This window comes from Pituophis catenifer, unplaced genomic scaffold, assembly GCF_029215685.1.
Source record: "Pituophis catenifer annectens isolate HBS135680 unplaced genomic scaffold, rPitCat1.0.hap2 SCAF_1, whole genome shotgun sequence".
NCBI classification, from domain to species: domain Eukaryota; kingdom Metazoa; phylum Chordata; class Lepidosauria; order Squamata; family Colubridae; genus Pituophis; species Pituophis catenifer.
Window position 1 is genome coordinate 248,163,105 of NW_027256881.1, and position 19,167 is coordinate 248,182,271.

Genomic DNA, 19,167 nt, shown 5'->3' on the forward strand with positions numbered 1-19,167 from the left:
GATTGGGACGGGTATTACAGCACCCTGACTCAAAAGTGGAGAGCTGCTTTCTGTTTTCCCTGGGGGAATTAGCCAGGAAATAAAGAGATGAGCCTGCTGATGCTCTGTTTGCAATTGATTACATATGATAGACTACCAGGGGCAGGTTTGGGCTTGCCAGCTGTCACTTGCTGGTAGCTATTGAATTGCTTCAAGTGGCTCCTGGGGGAGATGATGGGCCTGCAATTGCAGGTGTTGTGGGATTGCATAACTGCAGTGAATACTGATGGGCTGGTTTTAGAAGATATGTGGAATAAATGCATCCGATGTTTTATTTTCTAATAGGCAATAGGCAAAATCCCATCCCCTGATTTTAATTCTTTAAAAAATAAAGTGACTTGATTTCTTAAGACACCTTTGAGAGGTATCCATGGAGAGAGAGGCTAATGCGTTTTTAGTTTTAATCAGATTTTATAAGGAAAACAACGTTCCAATTCCATGTTTTGCTTGTAAATCAGATTTAATCAGATCCAAGTGTGGGTCTCCCAGGGGAGAATTGATTGGGGTGGTGGTGACTCTTCCTCCTATTAACCTATGCAACTCATAACATAAACATATAACTTTATGCAAAAGTCCTCACATGTTATTTCTGATTACTCGGTTCTGCTCTGTTCAGATCTCAAAATCAATGAGTCCTTATTTTTTCCTATGTTAATTTAATACAGCAATGGACAAACTTGAATAGGATTCACACATCACATGGCGTCTGCCTGAATTTACTTATAAATGGGACATACTGTCCTCCCTTCAGTGTGATTGCTGGGGCCCATGTCAAAGTATAGATCACATTGTAACCAGCTGTAAGCTGAGGGCATATGTCTAGGATCTGATTTTCTCAGATAAATGATGCTGTGCTTCAATGGTTAGATGGCCTAGTGCAGCGCCCGCCTGCCTTTGGGGCACCATAGACTGGTTCCGTGGAGGGAGGTCTTCTGCAGACCAGAGAGGGCGTGCTTTCATGTGTGGCCTGCGTCACACGGATGGGGCTTCACTTATTTCTGCGGCCCAGTTTCTGGCATGCCACGGACTGGTTCTGGTTCACAGATCGAGGGTTCAGGATCCCGGGCTTAGAGATTGGTATCTGAATATAGATCCTTTTATCTTCATATTTTACAGGTAGTGCTCAACTTACAACCATAATTGACTCCAAAACTTCTGTTGCTAGGTGAGACATTTGTTAAGTGAGTTTTGCTCCATTTTACAGCCTTTCTTGACACAGTTGTTAAGTGAATCACTGCAATTATTAAGTTAGTAACAAGGTTGTTAACTGAATCTGGCTTCCCCATTGACTTTTCTTGTCAGAAGACCCATACCCTGGGAAACTGCGACTGTCATAAAGATGAATGAATTGCCAAGCATCTGAATTTTGATAATGTGACCATGCAGATGCTGCAACAGCCGTAAGTGTGAAAAATGGTCATAAGTCACTTTTTTCAGTGCCGTTGTAACTTTGAATGGTCACTAAATGAACTATTTTAAGTTGAAGGCTACCTGTACTATGTTTGTAATTTAGGTGAAACATTTATCTACATTGTAAGTCCATGCATGTTATACCATATACTAAATAAATAAATCTAATAGACATCTTGAAACTTAATGGGATCAGATATGAAGGTATTTCCAATCTCAGGATTTCTAGTTAAAGGTTTTCTCTCTTTCTGCCATAAATTCATGGGGAATCTGGACATTGTCATCGTCAAGTTGCAGAACTTGCATTTTGTTTGCATTTTTCTTATCTTTTACCTTACCGTGGAAAATTCAGTAAGGAGGGTAACATTAGTGTAACAGCACAATATTTTTGCAAGTATGAATAGGAAAATATCCCATTGTTGTTCGGAAAGAGGACTTTCTTTGGGGAAGGTATTTTTCCTCTCCTTTTTCTATCCTTGCTCCTACTTGTTGGGTTATTGAATAATTCTGTATCTAGCATAGCAAGCACTGTAATCTGTTTTGCTTTCTCCCCTCTACCTTTTGTTGCAAAACATTTAAAAGAAGGAACTTGTTTCGTTTAGCAATTTCCCTTGCCATCTTTCTCTACAAAGTTTTCAGCAAATAAATTACTTCCTGATCATTCCCTCTCTCTTGAAATGAGCAAGTTTCCTGATCTTCCACTACAAGTGGCCACTTACTAGAGTGGCCTAGTACTTCTATTCTTTTCCTTTCCTGTTTTAAATTGGTCAGTTTTTATTTATAGTAACTAAATTATTAAATTATTAAACTAAATTAACTAAATTATTGGCCAAGATTGGGGGTGGGGGAGAAAGAGATTGAATTAATCTAGGAAATGCATTTTGTTGAATTTAGAATCTTGAATCAGAATCTAGAATCTGTTGAATCTAGGAAACACATTTTGTTCAAACATGAATTTCAGCAAATTTAGAAAAACTAAAGCTGGCAAATTTTCAGTTCCTATTTTGAAATTGATTAGGGAGGCCAGTCATAACTTTGAAAGGTTGCTAAGGACAACTTATATTTTAAGACTTTAAATGAGCCATGTATTGAACACACTAGCAGTAATTTCAAGGTATCGGGCAATACAGCATAAAGGCAATAGTGCATACAGGAGATAGCAGAATCTTGGCTGACCAAAATAATTCATGTATTGATTTTACTCGGAAGCTTCATTGTTAGAGAAAGAATGGGTTGTGACCATAAGGGGTATAAAAGGGAAGGAATCTAAATCATTTAGGTTTTGTCCACTATGTGGACAAAAAAAACCACTGAATTGGAAAAAGAACTTAAAATATTTTTAGGGAAAATTCTCCTCTACTAATAAATATGATTCAAATAAACATACTTCTCTTGATATTCGTACTTTATACAAGTATAAAAAAGAGCTGTTTTATGAGATTTGCATATTGAGTTTAGAGTACAGTAATGAACAGCTTTAATATGTGGATGAAATGCTTTTATGAGAAACAATATCAGATAATAGGAAATGAAACAGGATGCAAATGCAGTTGCTTTTAGTTTCTCAAATTTTAGAACAGTCACCTGAGGAGCAACTTTGCAACTGCCCAATTTGTCTGAAGTGGAAAATTGTCTGACCTACATTTCCAGATGGGGTATAATGAGCCTGAGAAATAAAATGCAATTTAATGCAATTCTGTTTATAGTTTACAATAGAAAACATTAAATTTTGAGTATCTGAGAACTTTCCATCTGGAAGCACCCACTTTCATGTCTTTCATTTTCAAATCAGGAACTGAAGATTTTATGTTAAAGACATACATCTGTTGTATTGTGCTATGTATTTATATTAGCAAATACTGTAGCTTTCTGACTTTTTGGCCTCTTACATAGCTTTTACATTCTTTCAGCAATGTTGGCTGCTTTATAAATAATGTATGCATTGGATCAGATCAGACTAATAGTCACAGCAAGTTAATTTCCATGAAGATTAAATTTCTTATTCTCAATTATGTCTGCTTTTAAGTGAATAAAGAATAACAATTATAAGATGTAAACATGTTTTAATGTTTAATTATACTGATTAGCCTCCTATATATCAACCAATAGTGAAACAACAAAGTAACAAGTATGGAAAGTTTGAGAGAAGTGAAATGGTTTCACTAAATTTGCTAAAAGTATATTCAAGCACAGATATAGTTGTGAGGGGGCGTATTATGACGCCAACTACTGGAAATAATTTCAGGAAGTGCTAGAGGTAGTTTTACATAATTTGTTAATTTGTCAGTGGTCACTTCTTGCTATTTGGCAACTTTGGTGGAAAAATGGATGTCTGCACTATCCAATCAATTTATGTGATACATGGACTTTTATAATGCACCTGAAATAAATCAGAAAATAATGTAACTGGAATATGGTAGGACTCCCTCCCTCCCTCCCTCCCTCCCTCCCTCCCTTCCTTCCTTCCTTCCTTCCTTCCTTCCTTCCTTCCTTCCTTTTACAAATAATTTTTTATATTACAAGGGCTACACATACCTCCTGTGGTCATGTCATTGCATTATACATGCTTGTCAACCAGCTCACATTTAGTGCCATTTGTAGTGTTCTGCAGTCATGTAATTGTGATTTTTGATGTTTTTTGCTGCTTTAGCCCATTGGGTTATTTACATAGACTTGAGATATTTATTCTGCTTTGAAGAGTTGGGGTTCAAAACTAGGGAGAGGAATGACAGATTGTGCATTAAGTTTCAGAGATAGGGGTAGTTAAGAAATATATGCTGTCAAACTGCAGGCCAATGGTACAGCAGGATAGATTATATTATGATAACAGTATTAATATACCCTATAAGCCTGTTTGGAATGCACAATATTTCTAATACAACTAGAAATTGTTGGCAGAAATATATAGAATGAGCTGTTTCTAGAGAATTCAGCTCAATGAGAAACAGTATGTTGGAAACTACAATTAAACTATGATTAAAAATTAAGGATTTGTAAAAAACAATTAATTGCTTTTATATCTAGCCAAAATTTGTTAACTGTAACAATATTACAAGGAAACTTTAGTGACCGTTGGAGGTTACGACACTGAAAAAAGTGACTTATGACCGTTTTTCACACTTATGAGTACCATAGCATGCCCCAGGTCATGTGATCAAAATTTAGACGCTTGGCAACTGACTGATATTTATGATGGTTGCAGTGTCCTGGGGTCATGTGATCCCCTTCTGTGACCTTCTGATAAGAAAAGTCAATGAGGAAGCCAGATTCACTTAACAATCGTGTTACTGACTTAACAACTGCAGTGATTCACTTAACAACTGTGGCAAGAAAGGTGGTAAAATGGGGCAAAACTCTCTTAACAAATGTCTCACATAGTAAACAGAAATTTGGAGTTCAATTGTGATCGTAGGTCTAGGACTACTTGTAGCTGCCTTTTTAACCAACTGTGGGTTTCTCACAATGGTCAATGGAAGTATATGGAGAGAAGCAAAGTAGTTTGTTCAGCTTCACTTTCCCAATGAAAGGACAGTCAATTCCATTTTTAGGATTCCCTCAGCTAAAAGATAAGGTCTTGCTATTGTTTTCAAATTCAGGGAAGGAATTCCAAACAAGAGCTCTTCTCGCCCTTGCATAAGCCTGATATTCAAATTTCTGGTGCTTTAACAGTTCTGGAAAGAGTGGAAGTAACTGGAAAGAATGCAGATTATAATTTACCTACACTAGTCTTCAGGTGGCTTTGAAACAGTTGTTGAACCAGATTTTTATTGCCCTAATAGGGAGTCCTTCAGCTAGTAGGACTTCCTTGGAGCTCTCCAAGGTCCTGCTTTCTGCTGGTATGTCTTCTTGTCCTATCTTCTAATGCCATGTGCTATCTCTGCCTGATTTTAACAACCCTGTTTAGTAAGATTGGACTGGGCTTCTTGATGACCTAGATTTAGCACTATTGAATTCTCTTTTGATCCATTGAATGGGACAATCTTCTTGCTTCCTTTTCCTTATCCTCTTTTTCCTCTTCTCTTTCTTTCAATAGATCAGCTTGCTGCGTGATGCCGTAGTTATTTTTCTTGATATAGCATTTGACTTGCATCCTACCACTCAATTCAGGTCTTGGAAAAGTTAAATCCAAGTAAACATAGTAACAGTTTCCTTGAAAGTCTTTGGTCTGTGTTTTATCTCAGTTTGCTATTCTTGGGGATATGCATTTTGAAATTGTGAATGGGCATACCTTGTTATATTAAATCTCAAGTGGAATTACAGTCATAATTCCTCTTCTATGTGATAATGGAATTTGGTATAAAAAGGAACAGAAGAAGGCATCTGTAAATTGCATGCATTTATAGAGAAAGCTAGAAAAAGTTCCTCCTTAAAACCCTGAAGAAGCATTGCCAAGCAATGTAAGCTGGACTGATTTAAACAGATTGATGATCTAATGTCCTAAGAAGGATGGCTCTTGTAGAAGATTTTGAAGGACAAGATAGATGCCTTAAGTTTTACAAAAAAGCCAAAAGAAAAAAAAAAGAAATGCAGGCTTAATGCAAAACAGCTGCTGATTCATGCAATAGATTACATTAAGCACTTATTCATATTTATATCTCCACTAATCTATGTCACATTCTAAAAATAGAAAGAAACATGGACATACAGAAGCTGGGGAGCATGTTAATGTAATAGGACTCCTAAATTTGAATCCTTCGGGAGTAGGGCGGTATAGAAATCTAATAAAATAAAAAATGAATGAAATGAAAGGGAAATTAATTTGCAAAATAAAGTATTTTGCTTTACCTTAAAAAGTGTATTTGCGGAATATATTTTAGAAGAAAGTACAATAACAGATTTATAGTCAGTACCAAAATAATTCATAATGGACAGATTGGAGTCTGCAATGTTTCCTTTTCTTCTACTCTTCATCTGATAAGTAAACAACATTTAAAAATCAACCCAGTTAAATCAATATAATTTTACTAGGATGCTTTGAAGTCTTGTGTCTGTATTTATTCTAGTAAACCCTTACAGGCAAAAAGTTCAAAACACTGTTGGCTATTTTTTAAAAAAATATATTTGTGTTTGTTTATTTTAGCCAGTTGAATCATTAAATATCTTCAAGTTTTAGATAGTGAGCTTCACATAATATCATCTGTCACTTCATGTCAAGTATTTAACAGTGATGCCACCATGTTCAGATTGCAGCATCTGGATCCCAGACTTGTGTTTTTATGTGGTAGGTAAAGAGTTTTTTTCCTTCAGGGCAATCTTGTTGTTTCTTCTCAGAAATTTCTCATCTGTGTGATGACTCTGTCTCTGCTCTGGAGGTTGGGCATCTATGCAGCTGGTGTTGTCAGAAACATTTTCTCCCCAGGGAAAATGCATCTTAACTGTATCTCAGTCAATTGCAATAAAACCTGTGAATGGGCTGTGCTGCCTCTAATATTAAAAAATGGGTAGAAAACAAGCTGCAAATCAAAAGGCTTATGGGATAATAGGGGATAAACTGTTCAGTATATGTCTCCACATTTGTGTTTCTTTTTTCTTCTCCAAATTATTTCTTTTAAGAGGAGGAAAGTGCACAGTTTCTGTTCGACAGCTGTCTACTTCAAGTTTCAAGTTTTCTAAATCATTTGTTCTGTGTGAGGCATTCTTTTTCAAGAAGCACAGTAGGAACTGATGCTTAACAGTTGAGAAATAATTCTCTTTTACCATTATCAAAAGGCGAGAATCTGTTCATTTTAAATTTAAGCTTTAATCTTAATCTCTAAATTCAGAAGCATCAGGAAGTATTTTTTTAAAAAAATCAGAAAGAGGCAAATGTGTAATTTGTAATTACAATTAGCTGCCAAAATTGTACTTTGCAAATAACTGATATATTAAAACGTGTGATAAACTGGGTTTTATCATTTCATTTTTATCCTTTGTTTCCAGCAGAACAGATGCTTTCCAAATAAATGAAATCGATTGAGCGTAATTCACCCCTAAGCTTGGTTGCAGTTATTACCATAAACCAAAACGGGGTTGGGGGCGGACTTGTGGTCTTCTAGAGATGTTTTTGGACTTTCATCAGCCTCAGCATACATAGCCAATGGGAATAAATAATAGGAGTCAGATCACCGGTTTATCCAACCTGATATTGTTGATGTTAATTAGCAGGAACTCTGCTTCATGAAAGAGTTTTTTCCATTCTACCTTGGAATGTTGAGTTTTGAACCTTGGGGTTATTTTGCATGCATTATATTTCTGATTTATGGATGTAGCATGCCGTATTAGAATTGCAAATGTAGAGTGAAAAAAACTCACAGAAATATAGGATTGGAAGCACCTTCAAGGTTTTTTAGTCTAATCCCCTGCCCAAGACAGGAATCCTCAAACTGCCGTGGACAAATTGGTTGTTCAAGGTTTACTGAACAACCTTCATTGATATAGAATCCAGGATTCCCAAAGGCAGGTTATTCCACTGCTTAATAGTTGTTGCAGTTAGGAAAGTCTTCTTTATTTTGAATTTGAATCTCCATCTGTAAAGTTTTGACCCATTGATTCTTGTCCAAACCTCAGGGATATGGAGAATAAACCCATACTCTCCTTCTCTGAAAGGCCTTCAAATATTTGAAGACTGATACTGTAATCTGCCTTTAGCCTTTTCTTCTATAGATTAAATTTACTGTTCCTTTTACCATTCTTCACTGAATTTAGTCCTCAAACCTCTCACAGTCTTTGTCAATCTATCCCCTCCCCACACACAATTCTTCAGCATCTGGGATTCCTCCATTATTCATTGAAAGAGTTAAAACCAGCAAACTTAACTGAATTTACTTTTGAGCTGAGACTTCTCAATATATAGGTTCTTGCCATTAACCTCCAAAAATTTTCATTCAGTACCTCTATTTCTTCTAGAATATGCAGGTATTAACTGGAGAGTGGACTTGGCCATTGAGAAATTTGATTTTTACCCAACTCTACCCAGTGTACATGCTAGGATAACTTTGTAAATGCCAAAATTTTAGGGACTCTTCTGAAATAATGCAAGCCTTCCTATAATGCTAGAGATAGTCTAGCTGGCCAGATGCTGAGTAGCAGTGGAACCTAAAGCATCTTCTTAGATGGTGGCATGTTTAAAGGGTGTATCCCTTTAGTTCTACTTAATCCCCCAAATGATTACATTCAGTAGCATTAAAATCTACCATAGTAAGTTTTGTTAAAGAAAATCAATCAGCCAGAAATAATATTGTGCCTCTACCTAGAGGAAGGTGAAAAATCATGTGTCTGAGGAGAAAGAGGAGAAATGGGTGTTAGACAGGGGTGAAATCCAAATTTTTTTCCTACCGGTTCTGTGGGCGTGGCTTGGTGGGCCTGGTAGGGGAATGATATTGCAAAATCTCCATTCCCACCCCACTCTGGGGTCAGCCAGAGGTAGTATTTGCTGGTTCTCCAAACTACTCAAAGTTTCCGCTACTGTTTCTCCAGAACCTGTCAGAACCTGCTGGATTTCACCCCTGGTGTTAGATGAAATGAATGTCCTAACTTAATTTCTGGCTATCCCTGAAACTACAGTCTTGACTGGGGGTAACCTTTGTAATACAGGTAGTCCTCAACTTACAACCACAATTGAGCTCAAATTTTTTGTTGCTAAGTGAGACATTTGTTAAGTGAGTTTTGCCCCAGTTTACAACCTTTCTTGCCACAGTTGTTATATGAATTGCTGCAGTTGTCAAGTTAGTAACACGGTTGTTAACTGAATCTGGCTTCCCCATTGACTTTGCTTGTCAGAAAGTTGCAGAAGATCACATAACCCCTGGACATTGCAACCATCGTAAATATGAGTCAGTGGCCAAGCACCTGAATTTTGATCATGTGACTACGGGGATACCACAATGGTCATAAGTGCAAAAAACGTAAGTCAGTTTTTTCAGTGCTGTTGTAACTTTGAACTGTTGTAAGATGAGGACTATCTGTACTATGCAGTGAAATGGGAGAAGAGATAAGAATAGGAATTAATTATTTAATTATTTATATAGTTTATATTTATATAGGAATGACATATTGGCTGGAACTTGATCTGTCTAGTCTTATGAAAAGAAGGACTGGGGGTGACATGATAGCAGTGTTCAGATATCTCAGGGGCTGCCACAAAGAAGAGGGAGTCAAACTATTCTCCAAAGCACCTGAGGGTAGGACAAGAAGCAATGGGTGGATACTAATTAAGGAGTGAAGCAACTTAGAACTAAGGAGAAATTTCCTGACAGTCAAAACAATTAATCAGGGAAAGGAGTTGCCTTCAGAAGTTGTAAATGCTGCAACACTGGAAGTTTTAAAGAAGAGATTAGATAACCATTTGTCTGAAGTGGTGTCGGGTTTCCTGCCTAAGCAGGAGGTTGGACTAGAAGTCCTCCAAGGACCCTTCCAACTCTGCTATTTCTGTTTCTGTTTCTGTTTCTATTTCTATTTCTATTTCTATTTCTATTTCTATTTCTATTTCTATTTCTATTTCTATTTCTATTTCTATTTCTATTTCTATTTCTATTTCTATTTTTAATTCTAATTCTAATTCTAATTCTAATTCTCTTCTGGCCTACTCTAGTCTACTCTACTCTACTGTACTCTTCCTTTTTTTCCAGGTAGGAGGGATGGCTGGAGAAAACATTTCTTGCAAATAAGAGAGAGGTTATTTGGATGTGACAGAAGATGTATTTGAGAGAGAGCTATGTTTTCTTAAAGGCATATAACCTAATCACTTAATTGGGTCAATAGCTTAGCCCCCAAGGAATACACTGAAGAGCCATGGTAGCACAGTGGTTAGAATGCAGTATTGCAGTCTAATTCCAAGGGCAGTCAGCCAAGCCCTTGGCTGACTGCCAAGGGCTCCAGTCCTCACCAGCTCAAGGTTGTCTCAGCCTTCCATCCTTCCGAGGTCAGTAAAATAAGGAACCAGATTGTTGAGAGGGGGGGGGTCACTATGCTGACTTTGTAAACTGTTTAGAGAGGGCTGTAAAGCACTGTGAAGTGGTATGTAAGTCTAAGTGCTATTGCTATTGCTATTTGGCAACTTCTTTTTTAAAAAATAATTTCTATTGAGTATTTTACTTTTTAAAACCAAACACACAATAGCAAAAGAAATCAAGAGACAAAAACAAAGGCAAAAACACACGTACACCAGACGTTAAAATACAATACTAACAACAGATATATACAATTTTACAACTTTCTGCATCGACTTTTGTCTTTACTCTTAGCTTTTATCCTCCCACTCCTTCCCTTTATTTTTAAATATTCATAATTAACTGTTTTATTAGCAGGATCATTATTTACATTTATATCCAGTATGTTAATATCTAATTTCACTTTATCTTATTTCTTAATTTGATTTCTGTTTTCCAACCATGTATAAAACCTATTCCACACTTTATAATAATCTGAGTCTTCTCTTTCTTTGATCTCCATCGTTAATTTATCCATTTCGGTGCATTCGAGGATTTTCTTTATTATTGTTTCTTCCAATGGTGTATTGGTCGGCTTCCACATTTGCGCTAGAGTAATTCTGGCCGCCGTTAGAATATGCAATATAATATAATAGAGACTTTTTCCATTTTTCTATCAATCATTCCTTGGAGAAACATCTCTGGTTTAAAATCTATCTTTTGGAGTGTAATCTCTTCCAACCACCCTTTAATTTTATACCAAAATTTCCTCACCTTAGGGCACATCCACCACATGTGGTAGTATGTCCCTAGTTTGTGACCACATCTCCAACATTGGGGTGATAAATTGGGGTACATTTTTGCCAGTCTCGCTGGTGCTAAATGCCACCTATAAAACATTTTATAGCTGTTTTCTTTGTATGATACTGCCATGGTCAATTTGTAATTTTTCTCCCATAATTTTTCCCATTTATCCAATTCTATGTTATGTCCAAAATTCCTAGCCCAACTTATCATCGTTTCCTTTACTGTTTCTTCCTCCAATTTGTATCTTAATAAGTAATTATAGATATTTGTAATCATTTTTCTTCCTGATCCTAATATTAATTTATCTAATTCTGATTGTTTCCTGTTTATGCCAAATTATTCCTTATCTTTTTTAAATCTAGTTTTGATTTGTAAATATGGCCACAATTCCAAATTTATTCCTTGTTTTTTCAAAACTTGTATTGATTTTAATTCTCCTTTTGTGTCTAATAAATCTGTGTATTTTACCATTTATCTAGGTCTGTGGTATTTGGATGTATCATTGCTTCCATTGTAGACAACCAAACTGGGACTTTCATATAATGATTCTTTTTAATTTTTCCCATACTTTCAGTAGTGCATCCCTTATCTTATGACTTTGAAAATAAGAGTGTGATTTATTTTTCCCATCCCATAAAAAGCCATGCCAACCGAGTTGAAGGTCATGGCCTTCTATCGTTAATATCCACTTATTTTTAAGTTGTATCCAATCTTTGAGCCATGTTAGGGATGCCGCTTGATAGTAAAGTTCCCATTCTGGTAAACTGAAACCTCCTTTTTTCCTACTATCTTGCAATAATTTGAATTTAATGCACGTTTTTTTCCCTGACTATATGAATTTCAATGTCAATTTATTCAGTTGTTCAAAAAAAAATTTCCCTAATGTTATTGGTACTGTTTGGAATAAGTATAGTAACTATACTATATGTTCATTTTTATCGTTGAAATTCTGCCAATTAATGGTATTGGTAATTTAGTCCAGTTATCCAAATCTTTTTGTATTTGTAATAGGAGTGTATCGTAATTGTCCCTCTTTATGGTAGTATACTTTTCTGATAGCCAAATTCTCAAATATTTAATTTTCTTTGTTCATGAGATTCCCAGTTCCTCCTCTAGTTGTTCACTCTGTTGTTTAAATTCTTAGTCAATATTTTAGTTTTGTCTTTATTCATTTTAAATCCTGCTACTGCACCAAATTGGTTTATATTTTGTAATAAAATAGGTCTAGATTCTAAAGGTTCCTCAATTTTAAATGCCAGATCATCTGTGAATGCTTGGACCTTATATTCTTGTGACTTAATTTTTAATCCCTTTATTTCCTAATTATCTCTAATTTGGGACATTAATGTCTCCACAGACAGAATAAACAACAGAGGAGACAGTGGGCAGCCCTGTCTCACTCCATTAATTATTTCAAAACTTTCTGTTTGTTCCCCATTGATTATTATCTTTGCCCTTTGTATAGTGTATATGGCTCTAATCGTGCCTATAAATTTTTCTTCAAAATTCATTCTTATTAATTGGTTTATCATAAAGTCCCAGTTTAAGTTGTCAAAAGCTTTTTGTGCATCCAAGAAAACCACAGCTACCTGTTTTTCAGGGTGAGCTTTGTAATATTCTAATGCATTGATGATAATTCTTATATTGTTTTTTATATGTCTGTTGGGTAGGAATCCATTTTGGTCCGAATGTATAATTTCAACCTCATATTTAATTCTCAGACTCACCCTCCAAATTGCCATCTGCTTTCTTGAATTGGTTACCGTGCTGGCCCTTATATCAACTATATGCCATAAGAAGGTCATGCTGACTTAGCTGCTTTTTTTTCCCAATACCTAAGGAATAGATTCTTTCTTTAAGTTGGCTGCACTTATGTCTTGAGTAAAGAGTGGCAAAGTGACTTTGGTTATTAATTTTATATACACTGCTCAAAAAAAATAAAGGGAACACAAGCAGACGACATACGAGATCTGAATGAATGAAATAGCCTTATTAAATACTTTGTTCGTTACATACAGTAGTTTTGTGTTCCCTTTAGTTGTTTGAGCAGTGTATAAACTACTGAATGTAAAGAACAAAGTATTTAATAAGGCTATTTCATTCATTCAGATCTCGGATGTCTTCTGCTTGTGTTCCCTTTATTTTTTTGAGCAGTATATAAACACTTCTTAAAAATCAAATATAAAAACAAAATAAAGTCCATCACTGGATATTTGCAAAATTTCCCAACTATATCTTCTCTCCCTCTTCCTTTCATAAACTAATCCTTCTATCTTTAATGTTTATATACTGGTAGGTTTCCTGTCAAGTTGATGTGTAGGTTGGGTTCTCTTTTTATCCAAGAAGAGGCAACGGATTCATTGCATATTTGGTGGGGTTGTCGCTGTATATATATCCTTTGAGGAAGGTGATTGATGCCTACATTAAAGCAGGATCAAAGAAAAGGGAAGAAAGGGGAGCTGCAGTTAACAAGAATGTTGAAACATGAAAATATATTGAATATACCTGGTGGTCTCGTTCTTGTTTATAAAAATAAATCTCATGAAAGATGCACTTATTTCTATTAGTCTGCAATGTATATGTCTAGACTGATGAGCATTTTTTTCTTTTTTTTCAGTATAACCACTTGAAAACAGTAGTTGCTTCAAGGTAACAGAGTTTAAAAGTCCTCTGTGAAAAAATAAATATCATGTTTTAAGTTGATGAAGGCATGTATTTATAAGACTCTTTGATTTACGAGACTGCATTCAAAAAGCGAGAGTGTATTATTACCATCTTATTCTCAGATCAGGCCTGTAATCCAGTCATCCCGCTTATTGTTCAGGTGGGTGACTTATATTTCTTTCATAGGGAAGAAGCTAGTGACCTACCAAAGAAATATTCTATATTACAAATGAATGGAGGATTGCAAGGAATTAAAAGAAAAACAGAGCAACTCTTTTAAATTTGACTCCCTTTGTTTTGTGAATATCTGGGGTTTGTGTGTGTGTGTTTTACTTTTTTCTTTCTTGAGGTATAATAATAAAACTAAAACTCAAAGCAACCATCATCTCAAAAGAGGTTATGAGATTACAGTCTTTCAAAAACCATTACTTCAACTAAGCTTAAAACTGAATTTGTCAATTTGAATTAGACTCAGAAATAAAAGTGAATGTTATTGCAGCTATGAAATTGCTTATAATGGATGTTATGAGGGCGTAGCATAAATGTGGCAAACATCACCACAACAACCCTGTGAGGTAGTTTTAGGTTGAGAGAGAGTGACTGGTCCAAAATGAGCCACTGAGGGTAAACTTGAACTTGGGTCTCCTCGATGCTAGTCCAGTGCCTTTCACACGTCACTACATGTTACTGAACTGAAATGGTATATGTACATGCTTTTCATGCCTTTTGGAGATCTAAAAATGTCCCTCTCTATTTCACATTATTCTGCTACCTTTCTCTGCAAAAATTGCTTTTGTGGTTTACACAAATGTTCCTATATTGCTTTATTGTAGCAGGTAAATTTTGGACTATTCTAACTTGTTCATAGTCTTCAAAAACAGTCCGAATTTGGGATTTTGTTTCCTAAAGACTATGGTATTTAAACATACATCATATTGCCAATGTTATCTTTTTCTATGATGATTCTAATTTTTGACAATGGTTCCTTTCTGAGATTAACATTGGATGCATCCTCCCCAAAATGTCTAATTTTTGATAAAGTGTGTGTGACCTCCCACTAGAATGCTATTAGTGTCTAAATCAAACATGTTATCGGCATTTTGCTTCTTTGTGTTGGCTGATTAAGGCACCATTAATACTTTTCCATTCAATCCATCATTATATAGCCTTTTACAGAAAAATGCTATTATCTATTAAGAGCCATGGTGGCGCAGTGGTTAGAATGCAGTACTGCAGGTTACTTCTGCTGACTGCCAGCTGCCTGCAATTTGACAGTTCAAATCTCACCAGGCTCAAGGTTGACTCAGCCTTCCAGCCTTCTGAGGTCGGTAAAATGAGGACCAGATTGTTGGGGACAATTTGCTGACTCTGTAAACCGCTTAGAGAGGGCTGTGAAGCAGTATATAAGTCTAAGTGCTATTGCTATCTCATCTGAGACCATTAATAAAAAGAAAGGGAGATGAATGTTATAATCATGTTAATGAGGTCTTGCAATGTGATATTAAAAGGTACGAAAGATGTGGTGAGACCTTAAGTAAATGTATGAACAGAACCCAAGGAACCACCACACTTTTAGACAAAAAGGCAAGCATAGATGGTGGAGATAAATACTCCAGAAAGAACTGGAAGAATCAACAGGATTACACTCTTTATTTGCTAGTATAGCTAAACTAGCATGGTGACTCAGTTTACTGCAGGAGCAATTACTGTTTGTATTTGAATTGAATAAGATAATGAACATCTGTGTTCAAAGGTAGAATATAATGTTTACTGGCATTCTGTGCAGCAGCATGGCACCAAGACAGAGCAACACATTTTGCCAAACTTTATTAACTGGAAGACATAATCCAGGCTCTCAACCTTTACAACCTATTATCTAAATTCCCTGTGGAGTTAACACTGTAACCTCACTCCTCCTCCTCCATCATCTCTGGCTTGTTCTTAAAGCTTCAAAGACATTCTGAAGCCTTTGTTGAATTGATTATTAACTCTTCAAAGATATAATTAAACATTTGAACTTGAGTCCCCTTAAATAGAAGAATGCAAGAATGAAAATTGTGGCTACAATTGTTTTTCTTCCCTGTGACTCATCATAGTTCCGAAGGATGAATTAATGGACTGGAGCAAAGTATAAGAGCTTTGAAAGAACCCAGAGGCTGAAGGTCTTCCCTCCCCCTCTCAACAGCCTGGAGTAAAAATAACTGAAAGTCTGAATTAAACAATACACTGAGATAGAACTTTAAGGACGAAAACTAAATGGACTTTTAAATTCCACTGATTTATTTATATGTGTGTGTGTACACACACATATACATGTACACACACACATATATACCTGTGTGTGTGTGTGTGTGTGTGTATGTGTATGCACACACACACATTTGCTGATGCTTTATTTAAACTAAATTTGTATATCAGTGATAGCATGACCACTGAACATGCCATACACTAAATAAATAATAAGTAGGAAGCTACAAAGCATTTACATTCCTGCTGAAATTAAATATACCTAATTTTAGCAAAACTTTGTCATTCAGTGGTATTCATTATAAGTACACTACATGTTTATTTGTATTCTTATATGTATTTCTTGTGGCAAAATATATGGCAATATTTTGCCTAAAAGGGACTCATATTTCTTGGTCTATTCCTATCAGCTATCCTATATAACAGTAATAATAGAGGCACATTGTTAGAGTTTTCAACAATAGTGATTAGTGAAAGTGGCAAAGAGGCTGGAAATTGAAAACTACAGTTCAAGCTTCAGTTACAGTGGCTAGGAGAAATTCAGCTGTGGATTTCCCATTTTTTTACCTAACTCGCCTCCAATGGAATATATGACTAGACAACAGCTGGTAGCTACTGTAAGACGGCTGCACAATGGATGGGAAAATTTGTCTCTATAGTAACCACAAAGGCATTGGATGTGCTTACTGAAAAAGTCATCTGGTCAGTGCAGATAAACTTCAAGGGAAATTAGCTCATTTCATCTGATAGTACATACAGAAACATCTGCCTCTGTTTTATAGTGTGATAATGAACATGAGACATGAGACCATTTTAAGATTTCTGAAAGTCAAGAACTGACATACATTTAGACAGACTCTTTCTTCTAACTGAAATTTTAGGTAAATATCTCAATAGCATTTAATGTTTTGACTGTTAAAAAATTTTCTGACAAAAGAGGTATGCTAATAAAAAGTTTTAAAATGTATTTTTTGTCATTTTGCAAAGTCACATTTTAAAGTTTTAAATAACCAAATCTGTCTCTCAATGACAGAAAAAATATTCAAAACAAAAAGAACATTTGATAAAGATTATCCAGTGAACCTAAATTGCAGTTTCCAGAAATCTCATACTGTATATGCAATAATTGAATTATTGCATATACAGTATGACATCCTTACATCCTGTATATGCAATAATCCTTAATTGGATTATTGCATATACAGCCTGACATCCTTGGTTCCTTAAGGACAAATTTTTCCAAATACTGTATTTACACAGGTGATTGTTTATTGTTTGCTTTGTATTAAGCAGTTCACCATTGACAGTTCATCATTGTTCAGATACAGCATCTTACATGATTGTTCAGATACAATACATTAATAAAGTAGGACACATATTTACTGGGGCAAGAGGTAATATGCTGAATAATTTCAGTCTTTCAAACAGGTGTCAAAAAGAAAAAGAAGTTTAGTTTTGCCTATCAGAATTTGTGAATTTGGTGGCTATCTAAAGAAGATGATAAAGAATGTTAGGCAGGCCATCTTAAAGGCATTTAGCTAAAAGACTACATAATTGCTTGTTGCCTATTTTTAACAGTTCTTTTCTATGATGGCTTTACTGCAAGTAGTCCTTGACTTATAACAGTTCGTTTAATGATTGTTCGAAGTTACAATGGCATTGAAAAAGTAACTTATGACCATGCTTCACACTTATGACTGTGGCAGCATCTCCATGGTCATGTGACTTACATTCGGATGCTTGACAACTGGTTTATATTTATGACGGTTGTAGTGTGCTGGGGGTCATATGACCATCTTTTGTGACCTTCTGACAAGCAAAGTCAACGGAGAAGCGAGATTCACTTAACAACCGTTTCACTAATTTAACAACTGCAGTGGTTCACATAACAAATTTCTGGCAAGAAAAGTTATAGAATGGGTCAAAACTCATTTAATAAATTTCTCACTTAGTAACATAAATTCTGAGTTCAATTGTGGTCATAAGTTGAGGACTACCTGAATTGGTAAACTTGATCCTCATGGCTGAATAGGATTTTGTTTATCAAATTGGTTGCAAGTTATATGTGCAGGTCAGGTTGAGACCAAGGGAGGGGATAAGTGTGTCATTAGTGTCCAGTCCTTTCAATGTTCACACACTATTTAAGTCCAGCCCATCCTGAATTCTGTTGATTCTTGTCTACGGCCAATTTGCTGTCACCATTAGGAGTTCAGACTCTTATAGAGAGTGTTAACTTGCAATAAACTTTTATTCATTTGAACTGCATTGATTCCTGGTTTCCTGTGCTTGATAGTTTGGTTTCTATGGACATGAAATAAGTGACTCCTACTTCCTGTTACAGGTAGACCTGGTTTAGCAATTAGCTTGCTAACTAATCCTTTACAATGAATCCTCACATTTATGACCTTCAAAGGTCTGTATAGCAAAATAAAGCTGAAGTAAAATATAAGCAAACAGTTTTACTTAGCGACCACTTCACTTATTGACCAAGTTGCCAGTCCCAATTTTGATTGTTAAATGAAGACCACCTGTAAAATCAGAAAGGACTTAAACGAATTCATAGACATGTTGATACTGTAATTGTGCTTTGTTGATAACAGTTGAGCCATCAGTGAAGTAAAAGAACTTGAGCTTTGTTACTGGTGAGCTTTGGCATCTTCAAGGGGAAAGGGAAGATTTTTTTTCCTCATAACTGCATCATCAAAGTTTGGGACTTTGGGCAGTGAGGGGATTCCTCTTAGGGCATGAATGGATTTCTCATGTAAGATTTGAAGACGCTTAGGTAATTGTGGCTGGTCAATACCTCTGAATTCTTGAAGTTGTGGACAGAGTGCATAATGGGAGTCTAGCAATTTGTGCTTTAAAGCAGGGGTGTCAAACTCAAGGTCTGGGGTCCACCCTGGAAACAGCAAGGGACCGGCCCGCGGTGCCTCCACCAGCAAAAAGGGAGCTCAGGAGGGCCGCAGGCTAAACATTACTGCGTCACATTTTGCGGCTCCAAAAACACTTTTTGCTCATTGTTGCTCATAATAAATACACTAATTGTAATATTCTCAGAATCAGAAGCTTGATTCAAACAGGAAGGCAGTGTTGC

At 35.8% G+C, this 19,167-nt stretch overlaps 1 protein-coding gene across 1 annotated transcript in view; it reads left to right on the forward strand.

The window, feature by feature from the left end:
* KCNQ1 (potassium voltage-gated channel subfamily Q member 1) overlaps window positions 1–19,167 on the forward strand; it is a 379,098-nt gene that overhangs the window by 68,714 nt on the left and 291,217 nt on the right. The window lies entirely within an intron of this gene.